The following is a 9,553-nucleotide window of genomic DNA, read 5'->3' on the forward strand; positions in this document are numbered from 1 at the left end:
CAGACGACGACTGTGGTTCAGAATAGACAACAAGCCGAATATTGAGTTTTTGTTGATTTCCTTTTTGCTGGCATTTTTGACATGGGTTGTGTCCAACAACTCAAATACGAACTAGAATTACATGTATGTCCCTTTAAAGTTTGGAATCACAAGATGGATTTATTAATATACTTTTGGGTCAACTAATGTATCACTTTTTTGATACCATATATTTTTTCCCAATTGCTCTAGATCCTGAATGCGCACTCAACTAATGATCTTTTGATGTAATGATTGTCACTTCGAGTCCGACAGTTGTCTATGCATTTCTAAGTATATACTAAAGTAGTGGATGGAAACATTTGCCAAATGGCCTTCTAATGTTTTATTAAATGCATGTTTGATTGCTTATCTTATACTCGTATGCATTATTCTTTCGGATCACATGTCGTAACTGTGACTAATAATTTTATGCCTACTGCATCTCAGGTGGGGGGAAAAAGGCACGGTGTCACATTCAATAAAGGCCAAAGTGACACGCGAACGACGAGAGCCCATCCCTGAGCATTGCGGATTCACTCACATCGAGCATCACGATCAAGGTAGAGATTGTTGTATATGTTCGGTCTATTTCTTATGCATAAGTGGTTAATCGCTTAACCACTTATGTATTATTACATGTGATGTCCTTTCCTACCTGATTTTAGTAATTATCATAACTATTTTTCCCTTCATTCTATGGCCAGAATCGAGTATTCAAAAAGTTGTGACCATTCCCATATTCATCCTGGTGGACATGAGGAGTTTCTCAAATCAAGGTAGATATTTCGACTCAACGTACTTTGCCCAATAGTACGTTTATTTTCTATTGCCTACATTCACATCATTGCATCCTTAATTTGTGGCAACACATTCTGCGCTAATGGAATGTAATACACTTGTAGGTGATGCAAGGGGAGAGAGCATCTGAGGAAAAGGTGTTGGACGAGGTATTCGGGCGAAACCATTTGTCCCATACTTAACTAGAGCCAATCGACCCCGAGGAGTTAGAATCAATTCCTACCATAGTTCAAGTTCAGATGCGGATCACTCTGGTTCAGATGACTCAACGCAGCCTCCTAGTCGTCCATGGGAGCCGCCATGTCCCATTCCTCAGCCCCCACCCCATGCTAATAGAGAATCTTCACCCGTGAGAGAACCTGAACCGAACAGAGAAGATATCGGTATGGTCGTCTTTTGCCCTTCTAGTTCATTAAAAATTGTTGTTTGAACCATATATTTGCAAACACCAAAGAGTAATGAAGACCCCAAAATCTGATCAATTTTTTGTTTTCTTGAAATACAGATACAGTCGCCCCCACAGTGCCTACAGCTACCCAGGAACAGCCCAAATGTAGGCGTGGGCTTGCTAAGTGCACTGAGTTCGAGAAGTTGAGAAAGTATGGAAAAGTGCCTCTAAAGATTAATGATGGCGAGTCGGCACCGTGTTGTGAGAACGCATCCATGTTCACGACACGGATAACTCAAATAGTAAAACAACATTGTGACATGAGTTATGGTAGATGGACCGACGTGCCTCAGGCTCAAAAGGACGAGTTGATTGAACGTGTTCGGGTAAGTTGTTATTTCAATTCTCAACTACGGAAGTGGGGGTAGAATAAAATGCGGGCTTCAGTTAACGTTGTGTTCATTCTTGTAGGGTGACTTCGTGTTGGATTGGGAGTTGGCAAATCATAGATTGACGGTCACAAAACATCTACGTAAGCGGTTCAATGCATTCCATCACGAACTACACCGCAAATATTTATCATACAAAACTCACGAAGAAGCATTGGCTTCTGGGGGTGGCATGGTCGACCCGATAGTCTGGGATAAGCTGTGTGCGAGGAGGGGAAGCGAAGACTTCAAGGTATATATTGTATATGCAACATAAAAAATATATATCAACAATAAGTCAAGATTTTGCTATCTTATTATGCATTTTGTGTTGGCTAACATTGGGTTTTAATGATAGAAAATCTCAAGACAAAATCAGGAAAACAGAAAGAAGCAAACTAATAACCACACAGCAGGCCGCAAATCCTTTGTTAGGATACTGGAGGAGAAGGTATAATCTGTCGGTTGATTTATATCGTAATCTATATGGTCACTGCGAGTTGATTTCCTTTTACTCATGAGTTTCCGATTGATCATAGCTAACTATACAAATTCGTTAAATTGTAGCGGGCGACGAATGTGACTTTGGTGGAGTTTTATAAGGAGACTCATTGGTCGAAGAAGAACGGTAAATTTGTCACCTTAGCCACCGAAGACAACTATGTGAGTACGATCTTTTTATGTTAGAATATTTCCTACACTTACTCATTAAAGGTTCAATTAGGTTATATTTGAAAGTGAAAAATTAATGAGGCATTAAAGGACTTAACAATTTTATGTTGTTATTGTTATATTATGGCAGAAAAAGATGGTTGACAAACTGGATGATCTAGAGCCTGAACGACATACCGAGGACGCAGCGGCGAGTGTGTTTAGGGAGGTACTTGGGCATAGACCAGGATATGCCCGGGGGTTAGGGGAGATGGTCATCCCGGAGTCGACAAAACAACGTGACCGTGAACGAGAAAAAGAGTACCAAGCCTTAATTGAACAACACAAGAAAGATGCCGACACCTACAAGAAAGATGCCGAGAACTACAAGAAAGATGCCTTGAACTACAAGACGCAACTTGAGGAAATGAGGGATGAAGTGCGCGCACTTCATGAGAGGCAAAGTGAAACAGATAAGATGTTGAGGGACTTCTTGCAAAATTTCCTGTATAACACTGAGTCTCTCCACTCTCGTGGAGAGACTCAGTGAGCTACCTTCAAAACGCATGGGAAGGGCTTTTTGTGTATTTTGGAAACTTTTTGGTGGTGGGGGATAGTGGGTGGCCAATATATATATAAAACCATATATATATATATATATTTTCAGAAGTCCACATATTTAGATCTATATTTTTGAAGAGGAAGGTTGTCTACTTTTGCATTAATTCCCTCATTGGGTAGTTGAGGGCATTTTTTGGTCAATTTACTGTGTGGACGTTTGGTTAGATGTTCAATGGGTTGTTCCAATTAGCTAGAGGGTGTTGGGTAAGGACCGGTATGTTGTGGCCATGGAAGAATTGCAGCACGGTGAAAGACAATACTTTGCAGGTTTAGTGAATAGTGAAAGAGATGTAGCCTTTCTTTTTTCAATGTTTTCCATTGATTATATGGTTGCATGTTCAGGTGTGTTTACAAACTTATGTGTTTTAATTTGCAGATACCATGCTCCACATAAGGAAGTCTTATGTTGGTGGGATGGATACATTGAAGAGGCATCTACCCATTTCTGGTCAAGAAGGTTAACTGGAACTCAGGAAAATAGCCATCAGGTTTGCGGGTAAATTACTGCTGTGCACTAGTCAGGTACATCCATCATACTCGGTCCCTTCATTTCATGATTAATGTAACCATAGAGAGTATCTATACAAGCATGATACAGGCATCTATCAAAGTCTTCCTAACCCAGTTTGTTGATAGTTCCCACAAAAATCTTAGGTGATTCTTTTGTTTTTCACCATAAATTTACAGTAGAAAAATGGCTAGGACTATCAAATAAATAAGAACCATATATTTTTGAACATGTAACACTTAACTTATATTCAGTTAAGTGTTCTTTAACTGAGTGATTTGTATTTATGTAGTAATGTTGGGTTTTGAGGTAATGGTTAGTCTTTATGAGATGTGGCCAATAGTTTTTGACATTATGAACAAGAACCTTAACTTTTTTTTAAAACCAAATAGGCCTTAAACTGGACATAACTTCAACCATTTGATTCCACATAGCGGCAACAAGCAACATGGACATAATGGGTATTCTCAACACGCTGTTTTTACCAAAAATAAGAAAGAACAGTTCTTATTTCTTTGTCATCGTTTATTTTTTACACTAAGGATATCTTCAATATATTTTTCTCAATCTATTAAGAAGGCACATGCTTTGTTGGTAATCTTCAATTCTTCTATGGTTAGGGTTAATGCTTATTCATTCCGTTAGGAGCAGGTATCTAAGGTTTGAGAATATATTTTTTCCTTGCCTACTCCAACTAGTATGATGGAGAGTATACTTATTTCTTCTAGTAGGTCAATTGCTCACCGATTATTAAAATAATATCTGAACCCCAATTTCTCCTTCTCGTAGGAAATTGTTGCTTGCATTATATACTTGGCATCGTCCACTGAAATTGGCAACCAAATTGCTGAACTTGCAGTTCTCCTTATGGTTAGTTAGCAGGTGAGTTATTTGAATACTTGGGCACTGTTATATAAATTTAAATACGTAACGTTGGAGTGCCATTTGCAAACATTGTTGTGTTGCTACATGACAAGATAATGTGAGATCTATTATGATTGGGCACATTCTTGTCAGAGCATCCATGGATGATTGTTTAGTAAGAATGGGTTGTTCAATATTGATGGGTGTGGTTCAGATTTTGGCTTGATTTACTTGGATGTTTTATGAGAAAAGGATACTTGGAACCTACCATAGCTTGAAATCTGATAGTTTAAAAAGAGGTCTACCTAGTGTTTTAAAATAATCAGATTTACTAGGATGCTTATTTTTTCAATTATACACATGATAATTGATTTAGTAAGACATATGCAAGTGGTTCTTCATGCATATTTTATGATGTAACATGACACACTTTCAAGTGCTGTGATGTTACTATAGTCATTTCATTCATCAAATGATGATATATCATTAAATTCACTCCCCCTTCTTATTTACTAAATAAGAACTAACGTGAACGTTAGAAATGAGTGTAGCAGATCATAGTAGAAGATCAATTCTGGCTATCAATTCAGTTTTTTCTTGGTATCATAATTTAAACTTCAGGCGAGGGCATTGGACCTAGGGACTCAAATGGTGGTAAAGAAAATGGTGAACTCACACTGTAGGGATGGGCGTTTGAACAATCCAGCATAGTGTTCAGATGTCTAAGTGCTTTGTGACTTTCACTTTCTTTGTAGTTTTGAGGACTGAACTTCTTGGGATGTCTTGGACGTTCCAGGTATGCACTGATCTTGTTGCTTCTGCTTCACAAAAACATAGATCGTAGGCTGGTCAATTCTGATATTTTCTTACCACACAACAGTAATGATACCCACTCGAGATGGTTTGTAATATCTATATTAACACTTTGCAGAGCATTTTAAGCATCATTTCATCAGAAACTTACATTGTCTTGGTTTGTAATATCTATCTTGGCTATTGCAGAGCATTTTAAGCATCATTTAATCAGAAACTTAGTCAAGCATTGATGGAAATACTAACATTGCTTAAGAAACAAAAATAATAGCACTTTGGCATTTCGATATATCAGTCTAAAGGCGTTTTCCAGTTGCATTAGTTCTATAAATTGATGGATCTCTTAAGTAATACATGTACAAAAAACCTTCAAACACAAGAGCCTTACCACAATCAGTTAAGAAAATGGCTGCCATAGTTATAAACAGAAGTAGAAACTGAGCTCTCATGTAACATCTGCTTGCTTCCATGACTTCCCAAAAACTCCACAGCCCTCAAAGGCCAGAAGCCAACTACTCAAATGGATTTGTATATATAGGCCGGTTTAGGACAGCCCTAGAAGTAAGGCAAACCAAGGGCGTGGGGGAAGAAGTGGGGCTGAGTTGGCCACAAAGATTTATTCTTTGGCTGGGTAAAATTTGTCATACAGTCACTTTGCTCAGAGATGTATAGCTGAAGTAATACAGAAAAAGGATGAAAAAGGGTCTAAGAGAAGGTGTATTTTAAAGGGAAGTTGGTTACCGACTTATATAGTTTGTTTGCGTTATTATTTTTGCATGCAGTTGGCATATATGCTTGCCTTGGTATTAGACCAACTGGAAGCGAAGTGGGTTTTCATGGCTTTAGGATTTTGCTTGCTTTCTACTCAAAGCTGCTCTCTCTTTCTCCTCAAGGGCCAAAATCGCATTTCCTTGTCCATTATATAGCTCTAATGGCTAGCTCTATATACATGTTTTATTCTAACTGCATGTGTATATCAATCATATATGTTATTTTAATTAGATGCTGACTAAGCAATTCCTATAATGAAAGTTTTATCCTGTATGTTGCAGGTAGACCAGCAGATCATAGTAGAAGATGTGCAAATTCTGGCTATCAATTCAGTTTTTTCATTAAAGGTATCATAATTTAAACTTCATATATATATATATAAGATTGTTTCCTCTTGGCTTGATCTGTGTACAATGGAAGAGATTTTAGACCCTATATTATATGCGTGCATTGTGATGATAGATGCAGCTACATGTAATGCCATTGTCATCTAAGGGAGGTTAATATGCCATTATATTGATCATTGTTCGGTTTCTTACCTACTACTTCACATATTCTTTGCATTTCTGTTCTTTGTAATTTTGTTCCTCTATGACAATGAAAAACTGGGTGGAGAGAGATATCTCAGCCACCAAAGTAGTCTCCTAAACACCCTATAAAAAATTAAAAAAAAAAAATAACAGGAAACAAGTTGTGATCAATATATATATATTCAAACTGATTAATTAAACATATTATCTTAATCTCTATTGTTAATTAAATATAAAGAAAGTACTAAACGAATTAAGAGAACTCTAAGCAGTTTGAAGAGCAATTCATACCCAGATGAAAAAGATAATATGTTTCTAGGCCAGTATTTTTTTGCATGCAGTCCCTATTTGTTTATTTTTTGCATGTATGTTAATTTGCAAGTTGTTACTGTTTTAACTTGCAGTTATTTAACTTGCTTAGTGACATGCTTTCATAGATTATTCTATGTTGGTTTTGCACAAATAGAATGTTTTGTTATATATAACTAGTCCTTTATATATAACTGTTATTATGGTGTGAATTGATGCATTTTATTTGCACTTGTCAGATTGGTGTTTGTTGAGATGGAAATATTTCAGCTTGTGGCGGCCAAGTATAGGGCATTGATGCAATCTTGTAAGCCATGATTCTGCCCACCCCTCATGCCCAAGTCCCATTTTGCTACTTTACAACGACTAGATATAATTTATAAAGATAAAGAAGCAGCATAGTTCCTATATTTGAACAATGTATTCTCAATATTTAGTAGTTAAGGCGTAAGTTTTGGGTTTCGAATGGTCCACCCTAGTGTATAGCCCATAATTACATTAATGTGAATTCCCCACCTGAATGGATGAATTGATACTCATTAATTTATTATCTTAGATGGAAATAGTGATCAAAGATTTGGAAATTAGGTTCCTACATGTTCTCAAGGCATATATAATGAAAGTTCAATATTTTCCTTTATGTTTCTTGTTTCTAACTATTTAATATCATAAGGCATGGGTTTAATATGACAATATTCCTATCCTCTGTCAACATTAAGTGCAGTTTATGTGGTTAATTAAACTATTTTTCTTATTATTTCAGGTTGGTCAAACAATATTAATTGAAATTGATGTTTTAAGTAATATTGTTTGACTTACCTGAAATAATAAGAAAAATAGTATTAATTACATAAACTGGAAGTTGTGAAAATGAAATGGAACAAACGTATTTGGGCGAAGAGTAGGAAAAAAAAAATTAAAAGGGAGCATTTGCGGCGACATTTCAGCGCCGAGAAAAATCGTTGAATAACCAAATCAGTGGCGAATTTACAAAGCGCCGCAATAGCTCACTATTACGGCGACTCCTATGCGCCACAATAGCAAGAAATACGGTAGGATATCTATAGCGGCGACATTTTCAAATCGTTACAAGTATCCTATTGCGGCGATAAGTTATCTATTACGGCGATATCCTACCGTATTTCTCGTTGAAGAAAGTCGCCGCAAAAACATACAATTATGGCGACACAATCATATCGCCACTAATAAAAACTAGTTTTGCGGCGACTAATTGTTTAATCGCGACGGCATCTATCGCCGCTATTGGTTTTTCGCGGCGCTTATGTTGGACCCGGGAACCCTTCTCGTGGCGTTTTTTTAATCAATTGTGGCGAGAATTGATCGCCGGAAATATAGTCAATTGTGGCGATTTTTTAAATTCGCCGCTATTGAGCGGAAATGGCTTTAGGATTGTGGCGATCAAGCGGCGATGTGTAGATCGCCGCATCTGAGCTACAGCAGCGATTATGGAGCATATTTCTGGCGAATTCGAGCGCCGCAAATGCCCAGTTTTCTTGTAGTGGTCGCGCCGTGTACGTCCTTGAATTGGTATTCTTTATCAAATCCTATGTAATCCTCCTTTGCCCTAGCATGCATGACTAGCTAACGTATTGTCCTCTGGATCACGCCCACCCCTTACAGCAACCCCCCCTTCATCTGTTTCCTGCTTGGGCAGATAATCTTCATGCATGAGTCTGTTTCAGCGCCTCTCTCTCTGCCTTTCACCCCTTTCTCTCTGCAACCAGATCTCATCAAGATTATCTCTAGGTCTTAGTTGATCATCTCTCTTTCGAGGGCCCAAAGCATCATCCCTTTCTAGCTTTCGGCGGCTGGTGCTTTCTCGGTGGCCATGCAAGATTTCTTCTTTGTTGCCTGCATGGCCCCTCTTCAGATATTCCTCATCTTTCCTTCTCTTGCTATGGTAATCAAATTCATCGGGTTTGTATGAATCTTGTGCCTCAAGTTTTTTGCCGTCTTGGGACAGCCATATCTCTGGCTTGAATTCTAGGCAATCTTGACCCCAAATGTACTCCATCCGTCCAATTGCATATATGGAAAAGTCTATCACATGAATATTGTCTGTGTATTAATTGGATATATGTGAAGTAATATTTGTCTCTGTATTAAAAACCAATAGTCCTTATCAAAAAAAAAAAAAACCATTATTTGTTAGGAATGCCTTCAATTGCATGCTTCATTTTGTTGTCTAGTCCGTCCATGCATCACTGCATGCGCCATCATGAGGCTGATGTGATCATGATTCGTTAACGTCTCTAGCTAAATACGTACTACTGACGTACATAAAACGTCCCACGATTTTTTCTTGAGATTTGTAATATTGACATGACAAATCTAATTTTCAAACTAAAAATTTCAATACTACTGCTTGATTGAAGCCATCTAGCTGGAGATCAACTAGTTTAGACAAATTAAGCAGTATACATCGATCTGCTTAATTGCTATGAAACGTACGTACGTACTCGCTGCGAGGAATTAAAAGCAACTTAAAAAAAAAAAAAAAAAAACAACTGTAACACATGAACAATTATATCTCCTTTGCTTTAATTAGTTTCTTTAAATGTATATTATTTATAAAGTCTTTCCAAGTCTTTTTTGGTTCACTTAGGAAAAGTCTTTGATCTAAGTCTACAACTACGTACCGTGTCTATGTTCAGATCATATAATATATTATATATATATATATATATATTATAGACATTAACGATTATTAAATAACGTACGCGGCATTATAAGTAGTTTAGGATGTGAGCGAGGTAGTTATCTGTTAATTAATTTTGTTGTCTAGTCCGTGCATGCATGCATGGGTACTAGTCCCTATCTAGAGTCCTAT

This window comes from Juglans regia, unplaced genomic scaffold (assembly GCF_001411555.2).
Source record: "Juglans regia cultivar Chandler unplaced genomic scaffold, Walnut 2.0 Scaffold_93, whole genome shotgun sequence".
In the NCBI taxonomy this organism is placed as follows: domain Eukaryota; kingdom Viridiplantae; phylum Streptophyta; class Magnoliopsida; order Fagales; family Juglandaceae; genus Juglans; species Juglans regia.